Raw genomic sequence first — 15892 nt, 5'->3', positions numbered from 1 at the left:
ATCAGTGATGTCATCAATAATGTAATTTGAGGTGCCATCAATGATGTTCTCAATCGTGGCATTTCACATATCATGAGCGACCTAATATGTGAAATCATAAGCAGGGCATGGTGGGGCGCAAGTTATAGTTAGCTCAGTAAACTATAGTTGGGGAATTTTAGAGGTTACTTTTGGTTTTAAAACGTTAGTATTTATATTATTACGCCTAACTCTATATATCTTCAGTATAACCTTTAATTATTTTTTTAGTGATTTTCTTTAACAAAAAGCAAGCTATTTTTAACATACTTAATTATAACGTCAATGTAACCATTGTTTTCATAGTGAATATCTGAATTTTGATTGATAATATTCACCCAACTTCCTCACTGAGCACATCATTTAACAGTGCACAGTAGAGGTTTGAAAGCATGACCTGTCCTGTGGGTAGGCCATGTACCCAGCCCTAATGGGGGGCAATTCCCACCCCCCCACCGGCGTGCATCACAGAAGGCCAACCCTGTAGCCAACCCCTCGTGAGCAGCCCAGGCCTTGTGCAGTGTGAGGTTCAATGTGCCCAAACTACCCAGAGATAACTAACTCCCTGCTGAATTTCGCCCAACATATAACCTCCTGGAAAAGACTATTCTCATGCCATGGAAGGAATTTACTTTTTAATTCTTGTATGGTCATGTGGTACCACTTGGGATCACATAGGAGGGCCAGTAGTGATACAGAACCTCATGGTGAGGCCTCGCTTGGTCAGGCAGACTACTGCAGTATCCATGGCCCAATTTCTTTTTTTTGGCCTCAGTGTGGGTATGTCACTACATGAGACAGGGGGCCAGGATATCCCGTAACATGGGTCAGAATGTAAGAAGAGCATTCAACTGACATTAGTGAAAATACATTTTCAAAGCGATGGAGAAAGGGCATACACTAGGATTATTTCAATGTACAACATATTATATAGCAATAAAATGGAGTGAATATTCATGAGCTGACAACAGTGACATTACTTCTCCTTACATCGTAGCACAAACCTGCATTATCACCCCTGATTGCTATGGTTGATCTTTGATATGGTTTGCCTTCATTTAAAAATCATCACTGTTGTTCTGTCAGCCTTAGGGTGGTCTTCCCCAAAAGGTTTTGCCTTACTCCTTAATTTTTGCTGATCTAATTTTAGGACCCTTTGTACTTTGCCACTGCTAACCAGTGCTAAAGTGTGTTTCCTCACTCCCTTAAACATTGTAAAATTGGCTTGCACACAATTAACACATTTATTTTTCTTGTAAGTCCCTAGAAAAGTAGGGCAGGGTGTAGTGTGTTTAAAGATTTTGGATACATACTTTTAGCTTTTACATTTCCTGGTTGTAAAAAAACTCTTAAATGCATTTTTCACTACTGCAAGGCCTGCCTCTCCCTTAGGATAACATTGGGCTACCGTATTACATTAAATCAGTGCTAACTTTCAATTGGAGTAGATCGGAGTGTCAGGTTTGGATTCTAATGAATTGTAATTTAAAACCCCCTGTTGGACCTGGTCCTTTTTGCAAGGTCATCCCTGAACTTTTTGCCTTCCTCCTGTATTTTGTCTGACCTATTTTTGTTGGTTTTATGACTCTGGGCACTTTACCACTGCTGATCAGTGCTTAAGCGCATATGCTCCTTCTATTGTAAATTGATGTCTAGATTAGTGACTCCATGATTGGCTGGTTTGGTGTACTTGTCAGACCCTTGTACAGTGCACTGAATGTTTCCCAGGGCTTGTAAATCAAATTCTGCTATTGGACTTGCAGCACTGGTTGTGCCACCCACAGAAGCAGCCTGGAAAGTGTGTTTCAGGTCTGCCATTGCAGAGCCTGTGTGCAGTCTGGTACTGCCATGTTGACTGGGCAAGTGCACCCACTTGCCATTCCCTAAACCTTCCATTTTATGCATATTAGTCACCCCTATGGTAGGCCCAAGGGCAGGGTGCATTGTAGGTAAAAGGTAGGACAAGCCCTGATGTGTGTGGCATGTCCTAATAGTGAATTACAGGTATTTTCGTTTTTCACTATTGCAAGGCTACCTATTTCCCATAGGCCATCATAGGCAGTTTGATTATTACACCTTTTATATTCTAACTGACTCAGGGAACTAGGTAAAATTTCGAGTTTAATATGCCTGAACTCAGAATGATAACATACATCTTTTAGTGAAATTGGTTTTAACATTCTGTGTGTAAAAATACCACTTTTAGAAAGTAGGTATTTTCTTGCCTAACCATCCAAGCCTGCCTCTTCTAGGTTGTGTATTCCTTGCCTGGAGTTAGAGTGACAGGGGCTGGGGGATTCCAGGAGACAGGGTGAGTCAGCACAGGGCTGAATAGAGAGATCTGCATGTAGATGGGTGGGAGGAGTTGCACCTGCGATCTGAATAGGGCTGTGCCTTCCCTCTACAATGCTGGCTCCACCTCCTGTGGTGCGTCTGATGGCCCTGGCCTACACTGTCAAAGAAAAGGAGTCTTGTCAACAAAGTGCTCCAGGACTGCTCTGAACTGGTTTGGATTGGGTACAGGACCCTCTGCCTTCAGAGGGCAAAGGATTTGCTAGTATAATTATTGGGACCCAGACCCAAGAACTTTATATCACTTTTGGGAAACAAGAAGTAACCTTTGCTGAGGAGAGAAACCAGAGAGACTGAGGAGTGACTATCCGTAAGCTGAAGTGCTGCTTGGGGGATTGGCCTGCAGTGGTTGCCTAACTGCCAAAGAGAAGAGAGAGGAACTTTGTGTGTCCTTTCATCAACTTGTGAAGGATCTCCAAGGGGTGAGAAAGAGCTTGCCTCCAGGTGATGTCTCAGGAACAACAGACTTCACCAACCAGCTCCCCAAGAGTTCTTTGGAAGTGCCTGCAATTGTGTTGGACTGTGCATGTTGCAAGGAGCTGGAAGCGCGACTCACGAGGAAGAAGCGTGTCGCCACCGCAGCTGCTGTAGTGGCATCACTGGAGAAGGGCGTTGCCGTTGCAGCTCTTGCTTCACATCGCAGAAGCGTCTCGCATCACTGGAGAAGCGTGTTGACGCTGCAGCCGCTGTCGTCGCATCACTAAAGAAGGGTGTCGCTGCTGCAGCTGTCGCATCGCATTGCTGAAGCATCTCCCATCACTGGAGAAGCGTGTCGCCGCCCCAGCCGCTGTCGGCGCGTCACTAAAAAAGGGTGTTGCCGCTGCAGCTATTGCATGGCATCACCGAAGCATCTGGCATCACCAGAGAAGCGTGTCGCAGGGCCTGTCGCAGCTCAGAAGAATTGTTGAGTCGCCACGCATCGTGTCGCAGCAAGAAGACACCATCTTTATTTTAATTGCAGCGGATCTTCATCGCATCACAGCATTGCGGGTCGCACTGCCACAGAAGAGCAGTAAGAAACTGACGCATCACCGCTCCTGCGTGTAAGGAACCGACTTGTCACCTTCCCGGCAACACTTTCGTAGTATAGCATTACGCATCCTAAGGTACATTGAACTGAAAGTGTTGCATTTTAACATCTAAAGAGAACTAAGCAAATTCTACCATTTTAAGTTCAGTATTGTGGATTTTTGTCATTTGTGGTCTTGTGTTAAATCTATACAAAGAATACTTATTTTTAATATACAACTGGTGTGGTGTCCATCTGTAGTGTTGTCACTGGGTTACTGTATGTGTTCACAAATGCTTTACACACTGCCTTTGAGATAAGCCTGTCTGCTCATGCCAAGCTACCAAGGGGATGAGCAGTGGTTATTTTAGGAGTGAATCCCCCTTACCTTGACTAGACGCAAGGGTCTCTCTATGTCAAATGTACCTACCTCTGCCAACTAGAGACCCCAAAATCTAACACTGTCTTTAATGGTAAAGTCACATTATAAGTCACAATTTTCTTTTCTCAACCATTTGGTGACTGCAGTCATTATAGTGGATCAAATGACTAAGTGTCACTGGCAGTTGTCCTTTGTGTATTGCCCCCAGACAGTGAGACAAAAAGGAAATGAGTGTGACAGGACCAACCCTGTCTAGGTAGGAAGGCGGAGCTGTCACCTACTAAACATGCACATCACAACGACTCAGAAAGGGTTTCTCACTAGTCATTTGTGCCTCAAGACAAGTTGGGGCCAGGGCAGGAAGGCAGGAAATTCCAAACACCTCGGGGGGTAGAAACCTCCAGAAACTTCACCTATTTCAAAGCTGGCACCAGGATAGATTTTTGACTCTCAGATCCAACTCTTCAAATCACTTCTGTGGACTCTGCCAGGAAGAAGGGCTGCCCAGCTTTGAAATCTACTCTGCTGACCTGCTATCTGACCAAGAACTGCTTTGCTGACAAAGTCTGCTCTTGCTGCACCAGGACTCTTCTGTTGCTGTGAGCTGCCCTGCTGAATCTAGCCTGCCTGTGTGGACCAAGAACTTCAGAAAATCTCAGAGGGGCAGTTTTTACATCAGCGTACCTTCATACATCTTGAAGCAGTGCAATGCAACCCACCATTGACTAATGCACAACGTGACGCAGCTTGTGCTCTACACCAAATCATCTCATCACACGTCCTTGCAAGCACTGATGGCGTCTTCGAAATCAACGAAGTCCAAAACTGAAACCAGCCCAGTGCAATTCATCTTGTGTCCTGTGCACACGCATAGCAACACAAATCTCAAGCCCACTGGCTTCCTCAAAGAAGACGCTCAGCATGGCACTGCAGCTCCTCGTCGATGGTTAATTGACTCAGATGCTGCTTGATTGATCTCAACACTGGACCTCGCATCACAACCCCTCAATGGCTCCTCGATGCCCGCCTTGCATCTCGAATCAAGAAATTCGCATCTGTACGCCCAGAACAGCAAGTTACTTTCTAAGTGAACTGAACTCAGTCCTGTATCTGGCATGCACTCTATCGAAGTTGGCCTGAACCTGTAGCTTGAACCTGGTCTACCGGAAGCTGAAAACTACTGTTGGTGCTTTTTAATTCTTAGCATGATTCTTACAAAACCATTAAAGATGCATATCTCTTGTTCTACTAATTAGATTTTTGCTGCATCAGTCTCAAATAAATTAATAAATTATATTCTATTTTGAGGGGTGTTCCTATTGTGGTGTTTTAACTTTATTACTGTTTGAAGTGCAGCAAAAATAATGTACACATAGCCACTAAGTTAGGCCTGAATGCATTTGTGCCAAACTACCAGAGGGTTAAGCACAGAGTAATCGGGGTTGCTTGTGACTTCACAGTCACAAGAATCGTGGTTCCTGCTAGTGTCGGGTTTCACCCCTTTCAACCAGTAGCCCAGTTTCCTACAAGAACCTAAATCCCCTATGAAGAGGTTAAAGATATATAATAAGGATCAATGAATCAACCAATCAGTCTTTTGACACGCTGATCCTCACCCCGAGGGCATCAGGGTGCTGAAGTATAGGTGGCCACATTCGAAAAGTCAGGTCTTGAGTTCTCTTCTGAATTCTGCCAGAGAGGGAGATTTTCATATGTGGAAGGGCAGGTTGATCCCAGCTTTCATGTTGAGGTAGGAGAAAGCGCATCTTCCACTGCAGCGATGTGGAGGGGTGCATGCGATGGCCTGGGAGGTGGAGCGCAGGTGTCTGGCAGGTTGGTGGAAATTCACACAGTGGTTGATGAAGGCTGGTTCCTAGTCGTGTAGAGCTAGGTAGGAATGGGCTAGGTGCTTGAACTGGCATCTCTTGTTGACGAGGAGCTGGTGAGCTAGTGATGAGGGCTTGGGTGACAGTTTTCCTGATGTTGACAGGGATCCAATTGAAGATTTTCAGGAGCATGCGAAGGGTGTGGAAGCACAAGGAGGCAAAATCATTGATTTGGTGCTCCATGGTGAGTTCAGTGGTGAGGATGACATGGAAGATGAATTGGATAAAAGTGAAACAGGAGATACAGATACACTTATAGTCCAAAAACATCTATGCCGCTGCAGCCACCACGCTGCCCGTAGCTGTTCGTTCGTTTTACGATATTGACGGCGGGTCTTACTTATACCAGTGGGTCTTTAGACTTATGTGTCTATGTTCCAACCTTATGACTACCATTGAATACTTGTTTCATTTTTCTCAAGATATAGACAGCAGGTTCTACTTACTGCGGGTCTGTATATTTACGAGCCCATGTTCCAATTTTGTGATTTTCACTGGATATAAATTTCAATTTATTAAGATATTGAGAACGGGCCCTATTCACACCCAGATGTTCTTATATTTATGAGTCCATGCTTCTACCTGGTGATCATTATTGGATTATAGTTTTATTTTATCAAGAATGTGTTAAAAGAAACTTTTGGAAACATTGCTCGAATTTATGTGAGTCTTTCTGAAACCTGTTGTTTGATCCAGAATTACGTGGACCATTCAAATTGATTGAATCTAACATGTACTCGTAAACATCTGTATTTGACCGCCTTGAAATATTCCAGATTTCCATATATTAATTGATATTTCCAGAAAGCCCTGACCAAGTTCCCGTGGCACTAGGGAACGAAACGCATTGGCTGTGTGTCAGTTTGAAAACAAACAAGATTAAATAAAAAAAGAACGTCTTCCGACTACGTGTGTCTCTCCTGTTTAACTTCTATCCAGTGCACCTTCCTCTTGTGTGGATTTTCATACTAAATTGGCATCTTTCAATGGCGTATGCTGGGAGTTGTTGCTTATCCTTTGATTTATGAAACTAGTGGAATTGAAGTGCTTGACCTTGGTCAGCTGTTGTGTTCTTTATTGTTTTTTGCAAATTCGAGGATGACATGGAAACTGCATACATGGATAGTATATTCATCTTTTTATGATAATGCCAGTCCTCCAGCAAAGGTAAATACTGTGAGATGGTTTGCCGCTCCATTGGCATACCATTACAGCATGATTTAATACTATTCTCTTTTTTTTTTAAAGTGGAACCAAAGACTCAATTAGAATTTTTGGGTTCAAGGGTAGAACTAATAATATTAATAGCTTTACAATCATTTTCACAGAAAAAAAGTAGACCTGAAATCTAACATTGTGTAGATATCAGAGACAAAAGCGGGGCCGATATTGCCTGTTCTATCAAGTTTATCAAAGTTGCCAGGCCGAATTTGAAAAATATTTATTTTTTTTGCTGAAAAAATAGAATTTGATAAAGTTCCTGCGTTTATTAAAAGAAATATCTAATTGACTTCACAAATGACATAAATGATCTCACTAGCGACATGACATATTACTGTACCATTATAATCATGCATGTGTCCTGCAAGCAATGCCACAGAAAGTGCTTTTGAAGAGCCACCCCATGGCCGTCCGATATCATCAGCATGCTGTAACAACCAACTGTGACACCCCAGGGAAGTTATTCTATGTTGTGCCCCAACTTATTGATGACTTTTTGGGCTGAAGCTCGATATTGCAGAGAAAAACGCAGAGCGGGTGGTCAGCCTATCATGATGTGCCTGCAGCCTGGACATGGTGCATGGGAGGCTGGGAATAGTGAGTGTTTCCTTTATTGTTGGGGTCCTCCAGTGGTATAGCCGGGCTTTCCAGTCTCTGCAGTGGCACCTGTGGTAAGGTACCTGCGGCTCAGAGAGAGGAGGCACTGGCATGGTGGAGCTTCTGTGTCCAAGAAGTCCTGGTCCATCCTAAGAATAATAGATGTGCAGCGCAATGAGAGGGCAGGTTTCCTCCTGAAGCTGCTGGTCAGCCATAGTACATGAGGATGTGCCATGATGGTCAAGTCCATTAAGTGATGTGACCCTCCTTCAAGGATAAGTGGGTCTCAGGACAAAGGATCATTAAAAGCAAGCTGAGTAAATAAAGATCCCCATTGGTGGTGAGTGGTATTGGCAAAGGGGCTTTGGGCAACATGCTTGCCCTCCTGAACCTGTGAAACCACATGACTTGGAAGATCCTAATCCCCAACACTGAGCCTAACTAGAATTGAGGGAAAAGGCCACGTACTATGAACCTACTGCAATTGGAAATGTGGTCTGGTGTTGACTGATGCACTGGAGGGCAGTGATTGGGGTTGACCTGTCTGCATCTCTTGTGATCCAACTGCAGCAGTGTGGAGGAGAATGTGGATCTTCTTGGGCTAGAGGTGGGAAAGACTTATCATCAATCTTGCCCCATACTTTAATGCATGGTGCGGGCATCCTGCTTTGCGGAAATAACTTAAACTTTGTGCACCAGCCTCTGGGTCTGATATTTCATTATGGGTAAAGCTAGAGCCTCAAAGATGTTGAATCCCTCAGAAAACTCCCATAAGAAACCTTATGACTGCTGCCCTGCTAAGCAACTTGAGGAAACATTAAGTGAGACTGTGCATGGAACTGACCATTCCAATGATAATGTTGATGCAATGCTAGCTGCCATCATGGTCACAAGAGGCCCTAACATGTAAAACTGGCACTGTGGTCGTTGATATTGAGGTTAATATTCACATTCCTAGGGTTGACGAACAGAAGCTGAAAGAAAACTGAAGTCCTACTGTCACAACTGCAATTTGATTCAGAACCTTCTTGGAAGGCAGGGTACAAGATATGAAAGGAGCATCTTTCCAGCATCACTAAAGGTCCTGGCCTGGCCACCTGGGAAGCTGGGGCCCTAAGCTTTTACAGATGCCCCAAAACCACAAAGCAATATACTGATTTCGACATCTGGGTCTTCTTATAGCCAAACGCACCGTCACAATGCAAAGAAAAAACAGAACACTCCCACACAGCATACAATGTGATCTGCCTTCATCCGCTGGGCAGAGGCAGAGGTCAAGGCCCTACATTGAGAGGAAGTCCAGGGCCTCCGAAGCCACCCTATAGAACAACGATGGGGTGGACTTCTGGAAAAACTGACCACCACATAGGAGGATCCTCTCTCCTCCTAATACTTTCACTATCCCAATGCCCCACTTATTTTCAGCAGGCAAAATATCTGGGGGGAATTGCACTCACACAACTATAAATTTGGTCCCCGTTACTTCCGATAATAGCTTTTTTCCTTTTGGAACTTCTTCCTCTCTCCGCCACCTCCAGTTAGTTCTTCTTACCTTAATCACAGGGTGATTAATGTTGCTTGCACACTCCTGGCATGACCAATCTACTCTCCAGCTCTTCCAGAGAGCTAGGGGGATAGATGGGGGTGAGATTTGCCAAAGGACACAAAGTCCTGCACCAAAGCCTGAACGATGTGCTAAGCTGGATGTGAAATATTGCCATGTAAAAACGGAGCCTATGCCTTGTTAAATACAAAATGTTAATAAAATGTGTTTTTTTACAAAAAATTGTGAAGCAACGTGGGAGGGGTAGGACTCCTGGAGTGTGTTGAAGGGTCTATGATAGAGGCTTATATGGAGCAATGATTTATGCAGAATGTAGACTAACGAGGGCTTTTTGGAGCGTTGCAGTGGAACAGTCACATAGAGTGTCAGCAAGACATGCCCCTCCACTCACCCAAATGCTTTTGGGACTGAATCTCTTAAATTTTTGAGGCACAGATGCAATCCTTCAGAGGTAGAGGAAGCTGAAAACGTCTTGCTGTACAATGCTAAAGTGATACTGTTTCCTGATGATATGCTAGTGTGCAATATCAGTGTAAGAAATTAGGTTGTTGGTGGACTGGGGTGTGAGCCCTGGTTAAGGTGCCAACACAATCCTTGTCAGGGCAAGGCACAAGCAAACCCAAAAGTAACCTCTGCTCACCCCCCTGGTAGCTTCACACAAAGCAGTCAGGCTTAATTCAGAGGCAATGTGTAAAGTATTTTTGCAACACTTCAAACAGTAATAAAGTGAAAACACCACACAAAAATGATCCCACATCAGGTTAGAAAAATTGAGAATTTAATAATAAATAAAACAAGACCAAAATGACAAAACCCCAATTATTAGAACCACAGATATGCAATTTTAAAGATTTCAATAAAAATAAAACCAAAAATGACAAAGCGCCAACCATGGATATTTGGTTGTGCTGGATCTGAACAAAGTCACAAGTTCAGGCAGACCATGATGGAGCACAGGCCGGCTACAGGGATCCAGTTAGGCTTGCTGAAAAAAGCACATTAAATCCTGGTTTGCGGAGCATTGCGAGGATCTGTGATGAAAACACATTGTGCAGCCATAGTAATGCATCGGTTTCAAGGTGCAGCAAGACTGCAATGCAAGGTCCTACGTAGTTTTCGAGAATCCTATGGAGAAAGGCTTGTGATGCGAAGTCCAGCATTAAGAATGCGTTTTGCCGTCGGGGCAATGCTTTTGTTCCGAGGAGCTGTGAGGCTGCAAAGCTTAGCCTGACGTTGTTGTGGAGGCTGCTGTGGATGAGGGATACGATTGCGTGCAACGAAGATGTGTCATGCAGAGGTTGGTCCGAAGAGGTTGAGGGCAGTGAAGATGATGTCTTTGCAATGGGTCCAATCCACGCAGCAACAGCGACGCTTCATTCTGCTGGGGGGAGGGTCTGCCGTGCAGCAGAGGGGAGGCATCAGTTCCACTGCCTTCACAGAGGCTGGCAGAGCACCTTAGGCCCACTTCCAAAGGTCCAGGATTAGGGTGGCACCAAATGGCAGGGTGGACTCACAGATTGCAGAGTCCCGAAGTTGAAGTCGAGGTTATTGTGCCTTCTTTCCCTGAGGCTCAAGTCAGGAGGCCAGCCAACTAGCCCTTGGAGCTACTCTGGGGTCCTGGGTACAACAGATGCAGATACTGTCCTTTTCGTCCCGCCAAGATGGCAGCAGTCCTTCAGAGCAGCAGTCCAGCAGAGTGGCAATCATTTCAGAAGCACAGCAGTCCTTCTTCCTGGCAGAGCAGCCACAGCTCCAGCAGGGTACTGAAGAGTTGGTTTCTGAGATCCAGTATGTATACAAACTTGTGCCCTGGAAGTAGGAAGAAGCTTCTACAGGCATGTCTTTGAAGTGTACAGGTGTCCTGCATTCCTTGCGTTGGCTCCTGACTAACTACGGGGTATGCACCCTTTGTGTGGAGGCAGAACATAGTCTGTTCAAGTGTAACTGAGTCTGTCCCCAGATGCTTCCTCCCATCCTGCCATTATTGGCCCATCCAGGCACACCTAGGCTCCCTACTGTGTGTGGCTAAGAGGACTATACAAAGCCTAACTGTCAATTACACCCAGTTCTGCCACCCTGAGACAGGCTGCAGGTACTAAATTGCTAAGGCAGGAAAATGTCAACTTTCTAAAAGTATTAACAAGAATAAAACCTGGAATCCTATTCCTTTAACATCAGAGACCACACTATGCGCTTTTGGTGGTTGGGGTTATTTATTTACCCTATTTTTTCAACACTTTTGTTAATTATTCGTTGAAATTCTCTTTTTTTCCAGAACAACACATATATTAAACAAAGATAAACATTCAACATTCATGACAATACCATGTTTAGACAACGTGAAACATTAATGTCTCTTGTTCAGTGGTCCTTACATCTTCGAGAATATACTCCCGATCACACCCACAGGCAGGATAAAATTGTTGAAAAAGGGTATCCTTCTACATCTTTTTCATTTTGTTATAAAACCATGGATATTTTTTTAAAGAACTAAAAGCCTTATTGCTGTCTTTAGTATGGAAAAACACCAATCATAGGTTGTCACAGTGAAACCTCCAACTTGCCTGCTTCGAAGGAGGGTTGCTCACCCCAGATTAAGAACTGCATTATTTTGCAGCATAAGAGTAATCGTTGAACAGATGCTTTGCTGTGACTCTCTCAGGCTATTTGCAACCCTCCGGAACTGTAGAGCTCCATCCAGTTGACTTGATGGGTCTACCACTCGCATCTCAGTGAGGCAGATATAGCTGACAATTACTTAAAGTAGTTAGCCACTCCTGGGTACAATGCTTGCATAGGAAGCATTGCAATGCTTTGTTTCCACCTGGCGTCATCATAGCAGGACTCAATACTTAATGTGAGGATGACTACAGTATTCTGACACTGTGCAATCTATATGAAATGGGCATGTTGATGAATTTTCATGATCTGTCAGGGAATCATGAAAACCCCCAGGGACACTTCCTACATTTTGATAGATTAGATGGCTCCCTCTATTTAGTCCTAGGGTGCAACAGTACCCCTCAACTTAATGATGGCCGCAACCAAAATAGTACTGTGATGGACAGACAATCAGAGTGATTATATTTTCTGATCGCAAAGAAGCTCCGTGTCTAATGGCAAGCTTATTTTTTTAAATTGGTATTCAGGGTTCCTTCCCAAGATATATCTATCATATCACCCTTGAAAGCTCAGATGAAACCTTTCTGGAATATACATGTTTCAAAAATGAGTAATCTGATTTAACATGAAACAATCCACACATTATTTGCCTGCTTATCCCCACATATTGTGTACCCCCAGGAGAGAACTTAATAAATATTGACATCAAGAAACGCTTTGCCATTCGATTGGAATGGGTGAAAAATGAAATGAAGATCTGGGAGTAAGATATCACTATACTGCAAAAAAAAAACAATGATGAAAAGAGCCATGGTTCATGCTCCTCTAACTCTGCAATCTTATCATGATTACATTCCTAATATTTTGGAACTACACGCTTCAATGGAACAGGCAAATGATAACAATAAAACCTCAACATTTCAATCAGAATATGTAGGGGGCACGATTACAAATGACAACAGTTAATGGTGAACACATTTTAAAAGGCAGTTCAGTTGTTTTCGTCAATCAGAATGAGAATGAAAGTAAATATCAATCAAATCTTATCTGGTGCATCCAACCTAAAACATGCATTTTAAAAGGGTATAAAGAAGAAGTATCCTGGAAACTACTCGCATCTACTTGTTTCAACTTTGTTTCAGTGTACAGAGAACTTTACAGCATCCTTCACAATGTATACAAGAAATACAAATTGCCAATGTATATTCCACTTATATTTTTCAATAAAAATTTATAAAAAAAAAAAAAAAAGAATGCGGTAATAATCAGACAAAATGCTGACTGAATTCTGTTATAGATCGATTGGAGAAATGAGAGGGAAAACTGGGTGTACCATTACGCTGAGCAGTTTGACGGCATCATGTTTTGGATTTTGTATTTCATGTTGGCAATTGAGAAACTAAATGATAGAGTGACTGCTGAGCTTCTTAATTCGAAATGTGACTTTTGAAATGATAGAGCCATCCTATTTACAAACGTACTGTGCATGTTGACACCATCTACCCTTTCTTTCTACAGTCCTCATGTATGCTGAATGACAAGCGAGAGCTGCAGCAGCTCCATCTTAAGCTGTGACAGGGTCCCTTCCAGGGTGCGATCTGGTAGCATCGTATTTCAAAACACCTTTTGCAAAAATCACTTCTCCAAAATATCTTTCAAAAACATCTTTCATTATATTTGCTTTGCTTTTCGATATAGTGTATTATTTTGACCAAATAATCTTTGCATACATTTAAGCCTTAAAATCTTTCTATTCAATTTCATTTTTGTGTGAAAAACAGTTTTTATTCACATATGTATTTTCATTCTCTCACAAAGATGCACACAGACACAAAAACATGGGTGTGTATGTGCACACTGACATGTTTATGATTTTATTGTGTTTTCATATTTTTATTTGGGGAATAGCCCCCACCCACCTTTTAGTTGTAGATATGGATTTATATTCATTATGTTTATATGGCTGTAATTCTTTATTTTTGTGGCATATACCCCCAAACTCCCCAGTCGGTTTTGGTATATGTTTTTTAATGAGCATTTATAGGCACATTTCCCTTATGTCTCTCTTCACACACACACACCCACACAAACACACACACACACACACACACACACTTTTATGTTATCTATTTATTCTTAAATGCCCATTTGCCACTTGAAAATATTCATAATATGTTTTAAGTTTGCTGCAAAATGTTCTCATGTGAAAGTTATTAAAGTATACGTTTTGAAACAGTTTTGCTAAATTACAAATACATGATTTTTAGCAAAATTAATTTTTTTGTGGGATCACTGACATAATATCGATTGCACTAATATAGAATTACAAAAATATTGATGATAAAATATTGAATACAAAAATATCGCTTTTTTAATGTCTTAAAAATAATTAAAATTAATTAAATATTAAAAATAATTAACTAAAATATACTTACAATTACTTAAACTTAAAATGATTAAATAATTAATTTAAGTTAAAAAAACCATACAATGTAATTTTTTAAAACATATATATTTATATATATATATATATATATATATATATATATATATATATATATATATATATATAACATAATATTAATAAAAAATGTACAATATTTTTACCGTAGGATAGCGGTAGGGTAAAATTTACTATTACCACTCCAGTGAGTGCAACACTAGGGAAAGCGTTGGATAGCATAGGGGTAAAAATTACTATTCCCACTCCAGTGAGTGCAACAGTAGGGAAAGCGTTGCTTTGCGTTGGGATAAAAATTACTATTCCCACTCCAGTGAGTGCAACAGTAGGGAAAGCATTGGATAGCGTAGGGGTAAAAATTACTTTTCCCACTCCAGTGAGTGCAACAGTAGGGAAAGCATTGGATAGCGTAGGGGTAAAAATTACTATTCCCACTCCAGTGAGTGCAACAGTAGGGAAAGCATTGGATAGCGTAGGGGTAAATGTAAATGTAAATGTCATGGTACTTATAGAGCGCACTGTCACCAGACGTCACCTTGCGGTGTCGCCTATTCGGCTTCCTGGCGCTGATACTCATACCGCTGTGGAACCCCTCCTGGCTTTCCCTGTGAAGTGTCCACTCCTGGGCACCCCCAGGGTGAAGCCAGGCATCCTTAGCGCTGTTGGGGCCGGAGTGGAGGCTAAGCAAGCTATTGCCCAGAGATGCAGAGTGGGGCCCGTGATTAGAATAGGCACCGAGGCGAGAATTAACAGGTCCGAGGAAATTGAGCCAGAGACCCCGCCGAGGCGGGAATCGAACCCTGGTCCCTGGCCAGAACTCTGCATCAGGGTCTGCCGCTCTAACCATTGAGCCACACTCCTCCACTAATTACTATTCCCACTCCAGAGAGTGCAACAGAAGGGAAAGCGTTGGATAGCGTGGGGGTTAAAATGACTATTCCCACTCCAGAGAGTGCAACAGTAGGGAAAGCATTGGATAGCGTAGGGGTTAAAATTACTATTCCCACTCCGGAGAGTGCAACAGAAGGGAAAGTGTTGGATAGCGAAGGGATAAAATTACTATTCCCACTCCAGTGAGGGCAACAGTAGGGAAAGCGTTGGATAGCGTAGGGGTAACTCCAGAGAGTGCAACAGTAGGGAAAGTAAATATTTAATATATTAATAAAAATAAATTAAATATCAATACCAATAAAAAATTAATAAACAGTATTTACCAATTTAATTTAATATAATAAGTAACCAAATAAAAATACAAATAACTATTAATTATTACAATTCATTACCTATTAATACAATTAATTACCAATTAACAATTAATTACTTAACAATTAAAAATTAATTAACAATGATTTCAAAATAAATACCAATAAATACATTAAAATATTTATTAAATTACAATTAAATTACTTCCCACCCTATTCCCCTATAAACCCACAACCCGCTATGGAAAATAAATTAATAAAAGTAACATAATTATCAATTAATCAATTAATAAAAAGTCATTATCAATTTAAAATTAATTAATTACTATTACAAATTAATTAACAAATTATTCAAAATAAATACCAATAAATAACTTTAAATATTTAATTAATTACAATTAAATTACTTCCCACCCTATTCCCCTATAAACCCTCAACCTGCTACAGAATTAAATTACACAAAAATTAAATAACATAAAATTCATTACTTAAAATAAATTATAATAAAAATATACACTTTTTACACATATACTAACATACAAAACACTTAAAAAAATTTGCTATTATAAAAAATTCGA

The 15892-nt window shown here is 41.7% G+C and overlaps 1 protein-coding gene across 1 annotated transcript in view; it reads right to left on the bottom strand.

The window, feature by feature from the left end:
• Window positions 1–15892, bottom strand: part of STK39 (serine/threonine kinase 39) — a 1290321-nt gene that overhangs the window by 167805 nt on the left and 1106624 nt on the right. The gene's annotated exons all lie outside the window — the stretch shown is intronic.

Source organism: Lissotriton vulgaris, chromosome 2_1, assembly GCF_964263255.1.
Source record: "Lissotriton vulgaris chromosome 2_1, aLisVul1.2, whole genome shotgun sequence".
NCBI lineage: Eukaryota > Metazoa > Chordata > Amphibia > Caudata > Salamandridae > Lissotriton > Lissotriton vulgaris.
This window is presented reverse-complemented; position numbering and strand designations above follow the sequence as displayed.